Source organism: Hippopotamus amphibius, chromosome 9 (assembly GCF_030028045.1).
Source record: "Hippopotamus amphibius kiboko isolate mHipAmp2 chromosome 9, mHipAmp2.hap2, whole genome shotgun sequence".
Classification (NCBI taxonomy): Eukaryota; Metazoa; Chordata; class Mammalia; order Artiodactyla; family Hippopotamidae; genus Hippopotamus; species Hippopotamus amphibius.
The window spans coordinates 37,528,922-37,547,088 of record NC_080194.1 but is presented as its reverse complement, the minus strand read 5'-3'; the positions used below and the strand labels follow the sequence as shown (position 1 = coordinate 37,547,088).

Sequence of the window (18,167 nt, the reverse complement as noted above, 5' to 3'; positions counted from 1 at the left end):
AACTGTTATTTGATTTCTATTTCCTATATTTGCTTGATGTTTCCTGAACTGATACGGGCAGGCTCTTTTCTGATCAAGTTTCTGTTTTTCCTTTCCTAGAACAGAATATGCCTAAATATCAACTGTATTTGGGAATTGGGAATCTTGAACTTTCCATGGATGTTTTTGCATTCAAGCATTAATAACTCTTCTACCCGATTTCAGAGGGTGAAAAAAAAGACACTTAGAAATGAAGACCATTAGTAGCTTCCAGTCCAGAACTGTATATTGGTTGAAATATTCATATAGTTATTCTATAGAATTTAAGGCAACCTATAATTTTTTTTCTTAATAAATTTATTTATTTATTTATTTATTTATTTATTTAATTGGCTGTGTTGGGTCTTTTTTGCTGTGCGCGGGCTTTCTTTTGGTTGCGGTGAGTGGGGGCTACTCTTCGTTGTGGTGTGTGGGCTACTCTTCGTTGTGGTGTGTGGGCTCCTCATTGCCGTGGCTTCTCTTGTTGTGGAGCACAGGCTCTAGGCACATGGGCTTCAGTAGTTGCAGCACATGGGCTCAATAGTTGTGGCTCACGGGCTCTAAAGCGCAGGCTCAACAGCTGTGGCACACGGGCTTAGTTGCTCCGCAGCATGTGGGATCTTCCTGGAGCAGGGATCTAACGCATGTCCCCTGCATTGGCAGGTGGATTCTTAACCACTGTGTCACCTAGGAAGCCCAGTCTGTAATGTTAACTTCCCTCTATAAAAATGACTTTCTTGATATTTTATATAACATTATACATTTAAAAATAAAAAAGTCTCATGAGTCAAGGAAGGGAGGGAATACGGGGATATGTGTATAAAAACAGATGATTGAACTTGGTGTCCCCCCCCCCCCCCCAAAAAAAAGTCTCATGATACTTTAAAATATGAAGTAGGTATTTTAAATGGATTGTATTTGATATTATCCTGTGTTTATATATTTTAGTAATTTGTTTTTAAACCAGAAGGAATTGAGACAAAGAAAATGAAACCCTTTCAGAGCAAATCTCAGCTCTTACTATTGATTGATTTAGTTTTAGATGTTTCACTTGAAAAATTGATACAATGAAAGTTTCATTGTGAGGAGGTGGTATTTTAGTCAAGTTCAGTTAATGTGCCTCTTTAGTTCAGATACTGGGGCTCTTTGGTGGTTATTGACTATTAATTTTTTTCCAAGTCATCAAGCACATCCTGCTTTGTGATTTTGTTCCATGCATGAGGAATTTCACCTTTACGTATAAATTTTTTGTGATATTTTTCTTCCAGCTTTGATCTGAAGTGACACACAAACCATTTCCAGTATGGCTGTGCAGATGTGTCTGGAGTGATACTCCACGTGGCACATTCCCCTCCTGCCTGTCAATAGTTCTTATATGGGATTTTCCTGCCATCTTCCAAAACAAAGCAATAATCACTTGCTACCAAACTGGTACAGTAATTAATGACAAAGTGGTCTGTTTGGTACCACAACATTCCACCGACAGCCTCTGGACAGTGGAAGGGAACACTGTGGTCTCCATCATGGGTAGGGATTGTGTTTGTACAAATTGCTCTACAGAAGGGACACTGTTTCCAGCAGCCACAGAGATGTTCATAGAGCATTTTCTGGATTTCAGGAACCATTTCTTCTACAAGCATATGCAAACAGTTCTCTTCTATTCTCTCCATTTCAGGATCCAATGCTTTGTTCATGGCTTCTTTGAGAAACTCAATATCTTTGATCTCCTGGTGTTCAGTGCTCATCAGATCTCTGCGTGGAAATATCAAGTTATTCCCCAGGTGATCACAGAACAAATCCAACCACTCAGACACAGTGCTGCTTTTATCTTTAGCTATTTCTGTGGATGCACGAATAGCTGAGAGGATGGCATTCTTGATGTCATCTAAACTCATTTTGAAAAAAGTCCTCATTTTTTCACTTCCTATGTCAGAACAATATCTTTTAATATGGTTTTCAATGTAATTCTTAAAAAATGATTCTGAATGATGAAGGTACTGCCAGTAATTATCAAAATTTTCCTCTTCTGCCAGAGAGATGAGGATGTGTTTCTCCAGGTTAGCCCTGTTTCTATTGAATGCTAGGTAGGTGGCTCTCATGTCCCCAGCAATTTTGGGGGCCAGGTTTTTCCTTATGGTGGTAGAGACAGCAGGGGAGAGTTTGTGCCACAGAAAATCAACAAATGTTTTGATTGCAGTTGCTCCTTGACAAGCGATCTTAAAACTCATGAAGAAGTCATCTTTCTTGCTTTCCAGATAGTTTACAGGATCATTGGCTCTCTTGAATGCCTTGTGCATCTCCTTGAAATTCACTGATGCTCTTTGGAATAAAAACAAAGTCTCTTTCATATTCTCTTGTAAATGAGTACCTTTGCTGAGTGGGTGCAGATTTCACCTCCTCATCTATTATTCTCAGGATTTCATAGAAATAACTTGGATTGTAATCACAGTTTTGCCTACAAATGTTGTTAACAGTTTCAGTAAATTTTGAAATAATGTGGTCAGTAGTCATATTTATGGACTCTTTATCCTGGACCTCTAATGTCATTGTAATACAGTTCAAGTATTTTGTTTTCATTTGGACATGTTTGTCATATTTGATGTCAAATTCACCTCCCCAATCTTTCTTCAATTTGTCCACCATCTTTCTGTCCTGTTTGAAATAATCCAAAAGGATGTTTTCAGAATCTACTTCAATTTCCGGCCCTGAGGCTGGAGGGTGAGTTGAGGACACGTCATAGACCCATTTTTCCCAAAGTGGGTTGAATTTCTCATGTAGCTCCTCCTCACTCAATTCTGTGCCCTTCATAGTTAAAGCTAATTTTTGACATTTTTCCAGTAATTCCTTTTCATGATCTGATTTTTTGTTATCCAGTTTTTCTTGATTTATTTTAAAACAAATAAGTTCTTTGGCTTTTCTTTGGCTGTCTAACATTAGTGCCTCTTTAAGGATTCTTAGCTTATTTTCAAAATTTCCTTTCCACTGTACCAGCACATCACTATCTGGGTCTTCGTTAAAATATCTTTTGAGTTCTTGCCTGATGGCTTCATATTTCTCTGTAACTGGAGCCTCAAGTGTGTTTGTTTTGAGTATCTGGATTTTTCCATTCTGAATCTGGTTCATCAGCTGGTCCTGTAAGCTCAGCACATGACTCCTCAGCTCCCATGTCCAGTAGTTATACATGGTTTCCAGCTTGCTCATGGCCATGACCTCGCGGGTGTTCCTGAAACTGAAAATAAAGTTTTCATTCAGTAGGGCTCTCCACAAATCTTGAACTCGGAATTTTACATCTGATATCTTCATGATGCTTCCCCTAGATTCCTGTTGGGCAGTCACAAGAATTCTGCTTTTCAGCTCCTGGACATTGTGGCTGTAGCGAGGATTGGGAGGGGCCATTGGAGGATTGCCATCCCAGAGGTGAGCAAAATAGTAGACGTGGGTATTGACATCAAAGTTAATAACATCGCTAAAGCGAGTTATATCTGAGCACTGCTCTTCTTCAGCTGCTGTTGCTGCCATTTCATCCAGTCTCTGCTCTAGCCGCCGTCTTCCTTCCATGGTTTGGTCTTTCACTGTAACTTCCCCCACATTCTGATGGACAAAGAGGCAACTAGGTGAAATTTTTACGTGCTTCATCCTCAGAAAAGCTTGGACAACGATTTGTAGAATATCTTGCATTTCTGATGGATTTTCCCCAAAAATATTGATCAGAGTCAAGTTTCCAAGTCCGATGACAAAGGTTGCCAACTCATTGTCATGAATCTGGGACTTGTTGCTGAGTTTTGGGGCCCGTAGTCTTTCTGTGTCCACAACAAGCACAAAGTCAAAGCCAAGTTCCTCTGTGAATGTCTCGTCCACTTTCAGAAGCTGCATGTAGGCCCCCCAGGTACACCTCCCAGCACTGACAGTGAACTGCAGCCCAAAAAGGGCATTCAGCAGGGTGGACTTCCCTGAGCTCTGCAGGCCAAGGACAGAGAGAACAAAGAGCCTTTTGTTTCCAAGTTTCTCAGCAACCTTGTCAAAAACAGCTGCCACCCACCTCAGGGGCACATATGAAGCATCCCCATCCATTAGCTCAATGGGAACTCCAGATAGCATCAACTCTGCAGCAGTGTGGGGAAAGGAGAGATATAGGGTATCTTGCATGGAGGAAGCTTCTTCGAGAGCTTCATAGATCTGGCCAGCTTCTCTGAGAGGTTGCTCAATTCCCAAGGTACAGTTGCTAATCTCTCTGGAGACAGCTTCTATCTCATTTTGCCAGCCTTTCAGGGAGCTGCTCTTTGGTGCCTCTTGCTTTTCTTTGTGGACTAGTGCCCACAATGCCTTTTTCTCCTCATTTAGTTTTTCCAAGTGTCCTGCAGTCAGGTCATCTAAAAACACACTCAGCCATTGCAAGAAGTAAAGTTTGGTGTGAGTTTCTGAGGGATTTTGGAGAATTTCAAGGACAGAACGCATTAAATCATTGAGAGGAAAGGCTTTTCTCAACTGTTGACATCGTATTATTTGTTTCTCTGTCTCAGTCTCACTCTTGTGTTGCTCAATGCTCCGATTCCCTTTTTCTCTCAGATGATAGAGTTCTTTGTCCTTTTTACACCAATGTTGCCACAGTTTTCCCTGAAGGGGTAGTAACTTTTCCTTTATCTGAGATATTTTCATTTCTCGCAGTAGGACCATTAGAATCTCTGCCTTTTCTTTGGCTTCCTTGCAATCTCTCTGGTCTTCATCAATAAGCAATCCTTGCTTACAAGCAACTTGGGCACAGTTCTCCAAGCTGAGCGCAGTGTCAGAGAGCTGTAGCAAACGTCTGATTACAGTTGTGAGCTCCTCTATTAATTCTGCCTCATTTCTGTTGCTGATCCCAATTCTCACCTTTGGGCCAGAATTCCTGGTCATGGTTTTTTCTTTATCATCAAGCAAACAGATCAAAGGTTTTGATGACTGCCACAGGTCACGGACAATTTTGGGGTTTTGTTTATTGTCATCAGAAGTTGACATGAGGTCCACAATGAGGGAAGAGACCTCCTGCAAAAATGCGAGTTGCTTCTCATGTTCCCTGGCATCTCCATGAAGGTTGGTGAAGGTCAAACAGTTGTCAAGTCTGTCCTCATCTTCCCCCACAGGACAGAACCAGGAGACTTCCACCATTCCTCCCATCAAGAGACAGTCTCTGCTGCTCCCTTTGCAATGTCGGTGAAAAAAGACATTGTGTTTCCGGTTACTGAGAAGAGAGTTCATGATCTGAGATTTGGAGGCAGAGAAGCCATTTCCAACTCTGATAAAGGACACAATGGGTGTAGAGACACGACACATCTGCTGATTCTTGTAATTGTCCTTCTCCTCTTTTGCTGATTTTCCAGCTTGCTGCCAGCTCCTTCTAATTTGTCTGAGAGACCAGAGAGAGAATTCAATCTGAGCATTGCAAGGATTAGGTATGAGAAGGGGGAGGGCAAACTGACAAATGGCAAGTTTGGCCAAAATATATTGCCTGGCAAAATCATCTGCACAGTGAAGAATTGCCATCTGAATATCCATAGGGTGAATGTAGGGCCTGGCATTAGTGGCTGCTGAAGGACTAGTGGGGCTATTACTGTCTTCAAATAGATCTTCATATGGATCAGAAACCTCTTTTTCTTGATTTGAGGAGCTTGGATAGACTTGCTTCTCTGTGTTTTCATTATCTTTGATGATCAGGTATCTCAGCCCATAATCCAGCATCAGTAGCTTCTGCAGGAAATAGAAGGGAAGCTCTCTTTCAGAGCAGGGCTGGGTGTTGTACACAGACGTCTTGTAGATCAGATGGAAGTTAGCTCTGCTCGTCTTCTTTGGGTAGTAATGTTCCAGGCCTAGACGCTGGCGTAATTCTAGGAAGGCTCCATTTTCTATCACCTCCCAGTTGATATTTTCATTATCATGTGCTTCATGGGGTTCTTTCTTCCCATGGAAAAGACTTTTCAATTGTTTGTCACCTCCTCCATTTGCAATGAAGAGATGGTGGCCTCATAATCCCCATCAATGAGCAATCTCAAGTCTTTTTTAGGTTTTCCCAATCATGATCTGCTCCCACTTTGGTGAGGACATGTACAACTTCTTTAGATAAAGATTGTCCCATGTGATGTCTTATTAATGCCAAGCGTTCTGTTTTCTCTTCTGGAGAAACAGCTTTGATGCCAACTGTAGCTGTCAGACCTGTGAGCACCAGGAATGCCTGAGCCCTGTAGTCACAAATATTTTTGAGCTCTTGGTATTTATCTTGGGCAGTTTGCATTTTATCCAGAAGGAAATCTAACTCATCACACCCCAGGAGGTATTGAAATGTATGCTTTACCACATGATATCCTGCACCAGCTGCAATGGAAAGTAGCAAGACATATGTGTCGGGTTGCCCTGTTTCTTGGAGGTATTTCAGGAAGCAGCCAAGAGAGAAGCTGACCTCATTAGTGGCCTTACTTTGAGTTTCTTCCACAGACTCTGGGGACTCAGATATGCCCGTCTCTTCCATAAGGTCATTCTTGGCTTTTTTAAAGATTTTAATTAATTCAGAAAACTGGGTGATATTTACATCTCCTTCCTGTTGTTCTGACTGAAATATCCACTGCTTAATGGAATGAGCTTGAGGAAAGTTTGTTACTTCGTAGATGTGAGGATCCAAAAGGAAGCACAACTGAGATTTAATAAATTTAGTTTCATAAATGGAAGACTTTTTGCAAAAGTTGACAGTGTTTACCAGGAAATTCTGCAGACCCCAATCTTTGAGGCATATATTAGTCCAGGTGTTATAACTTTCAGTTTTTTGACTCAATCTTTGCATGAAATTTCTCAGCTTTTGAAGCTGCTCTTCAGGATCAGATACCTCCCAGGATTTCACATCTCTAGGAAAATCCTAGCCTCCTTCTCAACAGTCAGTCATTCTTCTCCCTCCTGGATCTGGGCAGTGAGTCCAGTCAGAGCAGTAAAACTCTCTTTCAGGCACTGAGCTACCCAACAAGGATCCTTAAAATCACTTCTGTGGCTGGAGAGGATGATGTCCCAAATAGGCACCAGCTGAAGTCCTCGGTCAATGACACACCAGGTTTGATTACTGGCAACTAGGCCAGCTTTCCACTGTGAAAAGTCATTTGCTTCTGGTGGGCCACCTGTCTGGGCCACAGATAATTGGACTTTGGTTTGGCAATTTTGGAAGGTTGTTCTCTGAGGCTATTTCTGAATGAGCGGCTGACACATCCACACCTGCAGCAACTTGCACTACAAAGCCACTGTAGCTGCCCCTTATGTAAATATCCAGGGCCTCTGCTGACTGCTGTTTCACTTCTGCCAGCTGCTCACTTTGGAAACCCTCTGAAATAGCTTTCCACCAGTAGATTCCTCCCAGGTGCAGAGGACCCTGGTTAGCATGAGAGCCAAACCTGTTGAAGAAGGCTTCAGCCCTACGCCTCAGCAAGGGACATTTGTTAGGGTCTTCTGGCTGACCCAAAAGGTCTTCAATGCATTTCAATTCCTGGACAGCAGCCTTGGAGAGCTGGAGCTGGTCAATGGGAAAGTGGCAGGAGGCCAGTGGGACGTAGCTGAACTTGGTTGTACAGAATTAAGAATGCTTAGAACGTGACTCTTGGGATTCCTTGGATTCTAAATGCTTGCTCTGATTCATAGCAGCTTCCAGGCTAACTCCCCAACCTCTACCCATTGCTGAGGCAGATACACTGAAGCCCAGCTTCTCTACTGTCTGGGTGAATATGGATTCTTCTTGAGAAGATGTAAATTGCTTTGTTTCCATTCGTGTACCCTGCTCAGGGCCACAGAGTGAGAACTCCTTGGGGACACTGAGTAGCTCCTCTTTCTTCTCTATCAGACCGCTACAGTTACTGGTTTTATAAATTCCCTGTAGGGCTAGTCCTCCAGATGCATGTCTCAGTAGCTCTCTATCTGGGAGGTTTGTCTTGTGAGACAGAGTCCCCTCCATGAGGTTGAGCTGTCTCTGCATGTTTTCCATGACTTCTCTCAGGGACTTTTTGGGAGGTGGCCAGAACTCTTTGGGGATCTCCATTGCCTGCCTCAGCTCTGCTTCCTTTTCCCTCACTGCCTCTTCCTGTCGCTGCCTCCCTTCTGACAGCATCTTTCTTAGTTCCTGCAGTGACTGTCCTGCCTGCTTCTGCCTTTTCTTCATTGTTTCCACTGGAGACTCCTGTAGCTTTGAAAGAGTGTTTGAGTGTGACAGGTTAAGCAGGTTCTTCAGGGCTCGTTTCTCCCAGGGATGTTGTGCCTGGGATTTCAGCTTCTGGAGGTCTTTTTTTCCTAGATATTTTAAGGCGTGGGCAGAGGTCACACCCAGGTGTTCCTGCAGCTTGGGCAACCAATACTCAACTTCCAATCCTACTTCTCTCAGCATCTCCTGGAGATCTTGCCCACTTTTGCCTGTGAGCAGGGGCTCATTGGGGGTAGACTCTGCTACGTCCATGGCTGTGGGAAGAAAAGAAACTGAGTTCGCCTGTGGTATGTTAATGTATAGAACTGTGTGATTAATTTGCAGAAATCTGTTGCTTTTCTATACATTAACAATGAACTATCAGAAAAGGAAATTGAGGGAACAATCCCATACATAATCACATTAAAAAGAATAAAATACCTGGGACTAAACTTAACCAAGAATGTGGAAGATCTAAGCCTTGAAAATTATAAACACTGATGAAGGAATTTGGAAGTGCTACAAAGAAATGGAAGGATATCTGTGTTCCTGGATTAGAAGAATTAATGTTGTTAAAATGTCCATACTATCCAAAGCAATCTATAGATTTAATGCAATCACTATCAAAATACCCATGGCACTTTTCACAAAAGTAGAAAAATTAATCCTAAAATTTATTTGGAACCACAAAAGACCCAATTGCCAAAGTAGTCTTGAGGAAAAAAAAAAAAAAGCTAAATGTATCATGTTCCTGATTCAGGTTATACTACAAAGCTACAGTAATCAATACAGCATGATACTGGCATAAAAGCAGACAAATAGATCAGTGGAACAGAATAGAGAGCCCAGAATAAACCTATAAGTACGGTCAATTAATCTATGACAAAAGAGGTAAGAACACAATGCAGAGAAGAGAGTCACTCCAATAAGTGTTTCTGGGAAAACTGGACAGCTACATTAAAAGAATGAGATTAGCAAAAAATGGGCAGAAGAGTAAAGAGACATTTCTCCAAAGAAGACACACAGATGGCCAACAGGCACATGAAAAGATGCTCAGCATTGCTAATTGTTAGAGAAATGCAAATCAAAACCATATTGAGGTATCATCTAACACCAGTCAGAATGGGCATCATCAAATAGTCTACAAACTATAAATGCTGGAGAGGGTGTGGAGAAAGGGAACCCTTTTGTACTATTGCTGAGAATTTAAGTTTGTTCAGCCACTCTGGAAAAGATTGTGGAGTTTCCTCAAAAATTAAAAATAGGACCACAGTATTATCCAGCAATTCCACTTCTGGGTATGTATGCAAAGGAAATGAAGACAGGATATTGAAGAGATATATGCACTCCCATGCTTATGGCAGCATTATTCACAATAGCCAAGATATGAAAGCAGCCTAAGTGTCAGTCCATGGCTTAACGGATGAAGGAAATGTGATACATGCACATGCGCGCACACTCATGCACACACACACACACAATGGAATACTATTCAGTCATGAGAAAGAAGGAAATCCTGCCATTTGTATGTGACAACATAGATGAAGCTTGAGTACGTTATGCTAAGTGAGATGTCAGACAGAGAAAGACAAATCCTGTATGATGTTACATATGTAGAATCTGAAAAAGCCAAACTTGTAAAAACAAAGTAAGACTGTGGTTACTAGGGGTTCGAAAGTGTAGGCATTAGGGAGATGTTTTTTAAGAGAAGAAAAGTGCAACCAGTAAATAAATAAGTACTAGACATCTAAATCTCAGCACAGTGATTATAAACAACATACTGTATTATAAACTTCAAATTTGCGAAGAGACTGTATCTTAATTGTTCCCACCACAATAAAGAAATGATAATGTGATGTGATAGAGGTGTTAGCTAACTCTGTGTTGGTTATATTGCAACATATGAATGTATCAAATCAGCACATCATATGCCTTAGACTTATGCAATATATGTGTTAAGTGTACCTCAATAAATAAATATATAAAATACACTTCTTACCTGGTTTATACTTGTCGCTCACTTCTTACTCTTCATCTAAGACTAGTTAGTATCTTTGTATTATGAATAACTTTTATATTATGAACTGTCTATATATTATGAAGGTCTCTTTATCTAGTGATGACATCTTAAAGTGTGTATGTAGAAACAAATGCTCTTCTATTCAGTGTTTCATGAATGTTATGCTTTTTCCCCCCACTGCCTTTGGGACATATCTTCAGACAGCAGATGAGATGCAATTTCACATCTCAACTTCACATATTATTCAAGTTTCCCCTCTTCTTGGAATTCCTGACCTACTGAATGTCACTATCATACTCCCAGGTCAATGGGTGTCATACTCATCCTTCTTCCCCCTAACATAAATATAGTTCACTATATTCTTTCAATTTATCCATTTCAATTTCTCATCAATCTCTTTTTTTTTAAGCTCTTTATCAGAGTATAATTATTTTACACTGTTATGCAAGTTTCTGCTGTACAGCAGAGTGAATCAGCTGTATTCATACATATATCCCCATAGCCCCTCCCTCCCGTGACTCCCCACCCTCCCTATCCCACCTCTCTAAGTCATCACTAATCACTGAGTTGATTTCCCATTGTTTTGCAGCAGCTTCCCACTATCTATTTTACATTTGGTAGTGTACATATGTCAATGCTACTCTCTCACTTTATCCTAGCTTCCCCTTTGTCCCCCTCACCCCCACCGTGTCCTCAAGTCCATTCTCTACACCTGCATCTTTATTCTTGCCCTGTCACCAGGTTCATCAGTACTGTCTTTTTAGATTCCATATATGTGCATTAGCATACGGTATTTTATTTTCTCTTTCTGGCTTACTTCACTCTATATGACAGACTCTAGGTCCATCCACCTCACTACAAATAACTCAATTTCATTCCTTTTTATGGCTGAGTAGTATTCCATTGTATGTATGTGCCACATCTTCTTTAGGCATTACTAGCTTAGATTTTACCTTCATCTTGTCTTTATTGGATTGCTCTAATTGTCATCTCATCTTACATCATTCTTAGTTTGTGCTTTCCATCTTCCCCAATGTCACTAAAATTTGAATCTAGATTTAATGGCAGAGTCAGCAATTCACAGCAGCTTTTCTAACTGAAGATATCTAAAATATCTAGATAAATTTGTAAGACAAATTCTTTGAAGCCTCAAGGAATTTACTAGATAATGAAGTAATATGTGATGGAAGAGGTAAATAAATTTGAAACACCTGAAACATTTTCATTACAAATTAAAGACAACATTTAAGAACTTGCCACCCACCAAGGAGGACAAAGAAAAGAAATTTACAATCAGACATATCATAGTGAAACTGCAGAAAAGAAAACAAAACAGCCAAAACAAGGTATTTAGAGAGAATCAGATGTTACTTTCAAACAACTAATAATTAGAGAGAGGGATGACATCTTAACAGCATTGATGGAAGCCAGAAGCCAGTGGAATGGAGTGTTAAATCTATTGAAAGACAATGGCTGACAAGCTAGGATTCTATACAGAGTTACATATCCTGAAAGAATTATGGTGGAAGAAAAATAAAATTGAAAACAACACATTGACAGAATTTGCTACTTGGAAATGCACATTGAAGCAACTACTAGGGCATGTTTTCTCAGGAGAAGGAAAATGTCACAAATGAACTGTCAGAGATGCAGAAAGAAATGATAAGCAACAAAGGAATAAATATATGGAAAAACCTAAATAAATGTGTAAAACAATGAGGTTTAAAATATGTGATAACAATTGCATTCAGGCTGGAGTGTGTGGCCAAATGGATTTAAAGGACCATTAGTTCCTTGTGTATTTGAGAGGAGGGTCAACGATTCTATTGATTTTGCTACACTTTGTTAAGTAAAATACATATTACAATTTCTAGTATAATGTGAAATAGAAGAGTAAAGTATGTATAACTGTCAAATAACAGAGGAAAAATGAAATAACAAAAATTTGATTACATACATCAAAATTTGTGGGCTACAGTGAAAGCAATGCTTAAAGGAAAATGTACATTGAATGCATATATAAGAAAAGAACAGGGACTTCCGTGGTGGTCCAGTGGTTAAGAATCTGTCCTGCAATGCAGGGGACATGTGTTTGATACCTGGTCGGGGAACTAAGATCCCACATGCAGTGGGGCAACTGCGACAAAACTACTGAGGCCGTGTGCTCTGGAGCCCACATGCCAGAACTAGAGAGAAGCCTGCACACTGCAGTGAAAGATCCTGCATGCCGCAATGAAGATCCCATGTGCCGTAATGAAGATCCTGCAGGCTGCAACTAAGACCGGATGCAGCCAAATTAATTAATTCATTAAATAAAAATAAAAAAAGAAAAGAATAATTATCTAAATTCAGTAATCTAAATTACCACCTTAGGAAGTGAAGAGAAAATTAAATCCAAATAAGCAAGAGAAAAATAATGAAAACTAAAGAAGCCAATAAAATTGAAAATAGGAAAGCAATAGATAAAATCAATAAAACCGTAATTTGATTCTTTGTAAATACCAACAAAACTGATAATTCAAATTACCATATACCCCAGCAGACCCACTACTGGGCATATACCCAGAGAAAACCATAATTCAAAAAGACACATGCACACCAATGTTCATTGCATCACTGTTTACAATAGCCAGGTCATGGAAGCAACCTTAATGCCCACCAACAGATGAATGGATAAAGAAGATGTAGTACATATATACAATGGACTATTACTCAGCCATAAAAAGGAATGAAATTGGGTCATTTGTAGAGACATGGATGGACCTAGAGACTGTCATACAGAGTGAAGTAAGTCAGAAAGTGAAAAACAAATACTGTATATTAACGCATATACGTGGAATGTAGCGAAATGGTACAGATCAACCGCTTTGCAAGGCAGAGATTGAGACACAGATGTAGAGAACAAACATATGGACACCAAGAGGGGAAAGCAGGGGGTTGGGGGGGTTTGGAATGGGATAAACTGGGAGATTGAGATTGCCATATATTCATTAATATGTATAAAATAGATGACTAATAAGAAAATATATCAAATTGTACACTTTAAATATATTCAGTTTATTGTATGTCAATTATATCTCAATAAAATTCTTTTTAAAGAAAAAAATAAAAAAATAAAAATAATACATTCTGCACATGAAAAAAACTGATAAGGGTTAACATACAAAATTATTGTTTTTTTAGTATACCAGCAATAAACAATTAGAATTTGAGGTTAAAAACACAATAACACTTAAGTTAGCACCCTCAAAAAAGAAATACTTAGGTATAAACATAATAAAATGTGTGCAAAATCTCTATAAGGAAAACTACAAAACTCTGATGAAAAAAAATCAAAGACTATCTGCATAAATGGAGAGAGATCTTGTGTTTAATATACAGACATCAGTTCTTCCCAACTTGATCTATAGAGACAATGCAATCTTAGCCAAACCCAAGCACGTTATTGCGTGGATATCAACAACTTGATTCTGAAGTTTACAAGGAAGGCAAAAGACCCAGAATAGCCAACACAACATTGGGGGAAGGACAAAGTCAGAGTACTGACAATCCCAGATTTCAAGATTCACTGTGAAGCTCTAAAGTAATCAAGACGGTATGGTATTGGCAAAAGAAGTGACAAATGGAATTGATGAACAGGCTAGAAGATCCAGAAATAGACCCACACAAATATAGTCAGTAGATCTTGAAAAAGGCGTCAAGGTGTACACTCCTCACAAAATTAACTCAGAATGGATCATCGACCTAAATATAAAATGTGAAACTATGAAACTCCTAGAAGATAACATACGAGGAAATGCAAGTGACCTTGGGATTGACAGTAGCTCTTTAGATACAAAATCAAAAACATGATTCATGAAAGAATAAGTGGATTTTATTAATTTTAAAAACTTCTGTTGTATGAAAGATACTGTTAAAAAAAAAAAGGAAAGATAAGCCAAAGCCTGGGAGCAAGTCTTTGCAAAATACATATCTAATAAAAGGCTGGTATCCCAGATGTACAAAGAATCCTTAAAACTCAACAACAAAAATACAAGCAATGTTATTAAAAATGGTGCAACATTTCTGAACAGATATATTACCAAAAACATATACAAATGGCAAATAAGCATATGAAAAAATGCTCACCATCTTTGTCATTAGGGAATTGCAAATTAAAACAACAAGATACCAGCACACACCCATTAGGTGACTAAAATGCAAAGCCACTGACGCCATCAAATGCTGATAAGGATGTGGAGAAATAAGAGCTCTCATACATTGCTGGTGGGAATGGAAAATGTTACAGTTACTTTGGAAGACCAGTTGACAGTTTCTTACCAAACCTCTCCCCCCCACCAAACAAAAACAAAACCCTATGTGGTTATCATATGATCCAGCAACCAAGCCACTTGGTATTTACTCAAATGAGTTGAAAACTTATATCCACATAAAACCTCCCCATGATGTCTATAGAAGCTTTATTTATATTTGCATCCTGGATGCAAACAAGAGGTCCTTCCATAGGTGAATGGATTAACACACTGTGGTACATCCACACAATGCATTATTATTATTTAGCAAAAAAGTATTGAGCTATAAAGCTATGAAAAAAACATAGAAGAACCTTAAATCACATTGCTATGGGAAAGAAACCAGTCTAATAATGCTGCATACTTTATGATTCCAACTATATGAAATAGTGGACGCCAAAACAATGGAGACTGTAAAAAGATCAGTGGCTGCCAGGGATTGCTGAGGGAAAAAAAAATGGTGCCAATAGACTTGCTCCATGCAGGGTTGCCACAAAACTTCAATTTGTAAAAAAACACAGTATCTGCGAAGCACAATAAAATGAGTTATGCCTATATGTCTGTTAGAATGGCCAAAATCCAGATCACTGTCAACACCAATTGCTGGCAAGAATGTGGCATGAAAGGAACTGTTATTCATTGTTTCTGGGAATGCAAATGGGATAGCTACTTTGAAAGATATTTTGGTTCATTCTTAAAAAACTAAATATTCTTTTTCCATATGATTAGCAATCATGCTCCTTGGTTTTTATACCTAAATTATACTGAAACTCGCACACAGATGTCTATAGCAGCTTTATTTATAATTTCAAAAACTTGGAGATAACCATGATGTCCTTCAGTAGGTGAATGGATAAACTGTGATACATCAAGACAATGCAATATTCTTCAGTTCTAAAAAAAAAAGAAAAGAATGAAATGAAAAGAAATGAGAAGTGTAAAAAGTCAAAGCAAAAAGGCTGTATACTGTATGACATTCTGGAAAAGATAAAACTATGCTGACAGCAGAAAATGAGTGATTTCAAGGAAAGAATGAGTAGGAGGAGCCCAGATGATTTTAGTGTAGTGAACCTATTCTGTATACTTAAAGGTTTGTTACACTTCATTAGACCATTTTCAAAACCCATAGAACGTGCAAGACCTATGTGAGCTATGTACTTTGAATCATGTTGATTTTTGTGGGTTCATCACTGTAACAAATGTGTCACTTTGTTGGGGGATGTTGATAATGTAGGAGATCACACATATGTGGGTCAAGGGGTATATGGGAAACCTAACTTCTGCTCATTTTTGTGTAAACCTAAAACTGCTCTAAAAGATACATTCAATAAAAATAAAGCAGAGTTTACAGAATCACTTGGTAAAGTTGATAATCCACAACTACTTTAGGAAAGGTTTAGTGTTTCGTATGTTTTACCACCTGATAAAAAAAAAACCAACAAAAAATAAGTAAATACAAAGAGCACCGGAACAATATGATTAACAACCCAACCTAACGTTCACATGTAGAACACTGCTCACACGTTTTCATTGTGTCTCTAATGATTTGTAGAAAACCTTTACACTGGACACAAAGGAACTTCTCATCTGGGCAGAAAACAGGCACGTTTTTGGGGATTGTTGTTGGCTAGTTGAGGGCAGGGAAGAAGAAAGTTGAATACCTGGGGTGAGGGCATGAAGATATGCATTTGGAGAGCCAATCTGGGCATCAGCCTAAGACAGATATGTGGTCTTCACCAGCCAGAACTCCCCATGAAGGAGCATCAAAACTGGATATCCCAAATTGCACTCATCACCTGATTTCCAAACTTCTTCCTCCTTTAGTTTTCCCATCAAACATATGCTATTCTAATTTTTCCAGTGTCTCAGGTTCCAAATAGTCATCTTTGACTTCTGTCTCTCTTTAGCTCACTACAATCAGATATCACATTTTCAAATTTTTCTGTCCAGTTCAAACCCATGTGTACATCATAGACTATGTGCCAGGTGTTCTGCTCAAAAATGGGGTTATAGGCATGAATAAGACATGGTCAGAGAAAATTCTGCATCAGTCTAGGAGGAAGGAAAATCATAAGAGTAGTCTAGGAGGAAGGAGAAACAGAGCTTTAATTGGAGCTCCTCTAATCCTCACTAGATGACTTTATTTCTTGATTCTCTAGAGAACACATAAGGTCCATCCACCTTATTTTGAGACTTGCTCTCTCACTTATCCTTTTTTTCACACCTGCATCTTTCTTGTTCCCCTGGTTATTTCACACCAGCTCACAGACATGCTCAGGCATTCCCATTCTAAACAAATGCAGGCTGGAGTTTGTCTCTGCCTTACACTCTCAATCTCTTCATTCCCTTCACTACAATATTTCCCAAAACTCTAAACAGTATCTCAGTAAATATGACTATACGATGGCTAAATAAGCTAATGAACATTCACTGTCCTGTTTCTGCATAAGTTTACATTGTGCCATATGACTTCTGTTTCCATCTTCTCTGAAAGGACTTTCCACAGTCCTGTCCTTCAAGCTCTAGTTACTAAGTTAACACATTTTTGGTACTCTGTCTTCATCTTACTGATTGTTAAGACCAATGAAGCCCTCTTCTTTCTCATGTTTATCTAAGCTCGTCCGATACTTAAAGATCTATGATAGTTAAATATCATGGGCCAGAGTTAGCAAAAATAAACCAAGGATGCCCCAACTTTTCTTTCATGGTGTTTACCAATACTGGCCTTTTGCCAAGTAGTGTTCTAGGTGCAATGGATTGCTTGCTAAAGAAGACAGAGATGTGCTTGCTCACACAGGTGGGGGGACAGACAATTCACACATAAGGAAATACACAAAATAATTTGTCATTCATGCTGTGAAGGAAGTAGCAATGTGATGGAGAGCTACTTGAGAGGGAATATGGCCACTTTAGATTAAGCCTCTTTGAGAGGATGACATCGGTGTCATGAAATGTATTTCTGGTGCTAATCATGGGAATCTTTTGAGGCATTCCCCATTTGTTTCTAACTTTTCTAGTTTCTCTTAAGAGTTTTGTTTTGTTTGGGGTGCCCACTTTCTATCTGTGATCCACTTCTTTCACTTTGTACTTGGTGTTGATGTTTGGTGGTGTGGGATTAACTTCTGTAGGTAGGAATATATCTCATTGTAGTTAGAGACATTTCCAATTCTGGCTCCTGTCTAGATTCCCCTTCAGATTGCATATATCTCCCAATTGTAATGGGAGGAGAGTGATATTGGCACATTTGTTTTCTGGACACCTTATTTCATAGTTTTTCATCCATAACTTTTCATTTCTTGTCGGGCATCTACTGTATATTAGACTCAGATTATCCTGTATATCCACCTGTATCAATTTGCTCATGAGTCTATCACCTATCCCATGTACACACTGCCACTGGGTCTTCATCTTTGCTCTGGTGTATTCAATAATTTTTTCTCTCTCTTGTAATTCCTTTTCCACATTGCATCCAGAGTCATCCTTTTGATATCCAAATTTAAATCTGTATTGCTTTGTTTAGAAAACTGAAAATTCTACATTGCCTTGTGATAAAATTAAAACGACTTACCCTATCATTCAAGGCCCTTATAATTTAACAAGAGCCATATTCTACCATACCTTTCACAACCACTCCTTTTTCTTTTCCTAATACTTACCT

General features: G+C 39.1%; 1 pseudogene; it reads right to left on the bottom strand.

The window, feature by feature from the left end:
- Positions 1–1,181: 1,181 nt before the first annotated feature.
- Positions 1,182–8,470, bottom strand: LOC130829284 (interferon-induced very large GTPase 1-like; annotated as a pseudogene).
- Between the last annotated feature and the right edge of the window lie 9,697 nt (positions 8,471–18,167).